The 865-nt window shown below is 37.8% G+C and overlaps 1 non-coding gene across 1 annotated transcript; it reads left to right on the top strand.

The window, feature by feature from the left end:
- Positions 1-286: 286 nt before the first annotated feature.
- LOC145110435 (small nucleolar RNA R71) lies at positions 287-393 on the top strand. The gene has a single exon (XR_013709812.1). It is a non-coding gene; the product is annotated as a small nucleolar RNA R71 (small nucleolar RNA).
- The last annotated feature ends 472 nt before the right edge of the window (positions 394-865 follow it).

Here is an 865-nt window from a genome sequence, read left to right as displayed (position 1 = left end):
ATCCTTCATAAGATGGGGACCACTACAATTTTCACAACTGACTTGTATTTCGTGAATGTTTTGATTGGTTTTCTTTATGCTCCAATCTAAGGTATCAAGTTTAGCGGTTATTGTAGCTAGGACATCTCTTGTATTGAGATATTCATAGGAGTGATTTGCGAATTCCTCGATTAAAGCTTTCTTGATCGCCATATTTTTCTTCGTTAGCGGCCCTTTGGAGTCTAGAAGTTAGCGCGTGCACACATTGATCCCATTTTAGAAAGTTGATATCTCTTGTTGCATGTTGAGGTCATGTTGTGGCCAATTTCATAGCATCTCCTTGTAATATTCCCATGCATCATATATTTTTTCCCCATCGAATTGTCGGAAGTTAAGGATCTTCATTTTCAACTTTGCGATTTTTGATGGACGGTTAAATTGTTGTATGAATTGTTCTTTTAGATTGTTACATGTCGTTATCGTTCCCGGTAGTAACGATTTTAACCAACTCCTAGCTGCAACTTTGAACGTGATTGGAAGAATCCTTAGTATTATCACATCTTTTGTTACCCTATGAGCATTGAAGTAGTCAACACCTTCAAGGACCTCATCGATAGTTTGGTATGCGTCCTCATTATCTTTTTGGTAAAACAATGTCTCTTTTAGCATGTTGAGGGGGTGCCCTTTTAACTCGAAGTTCGTTGCATCTAGGATTTTTGGTCACATAAGTCTAGGTATGGTGCCTTCCCTTGTACATTCTGCATATTGAACCATCGTCAAATCCACTATGTCAGCCATATCTTCTATATCATTGTCGGTCACAGTTTTAGTTTCTGAATCTAGTTCGTACTCACTTTCTTTCTTGTATTTTTTTTGAAAGGGGAGA

This window comes from Lactuca virosa, chromosome 4, assembly GCF_052849685.1.
Source record: "Lactuca virosa cultivar CGN04683 chromosome 4, Lactuca_virosa_CGN04683_v6, whole genome shotgun sequence".
NCBI lineage: Eukaryota > Viridiplantae > Streptophyta > Magnoliopsida > Asterales > Asteraceae > Lactuca > Lactuca virosa.
The sequence above is the reverse complement of the archived record's forward strand: the minus strand, read 5'-3'. Positions and strand labels throughout refer to the sequence as shown.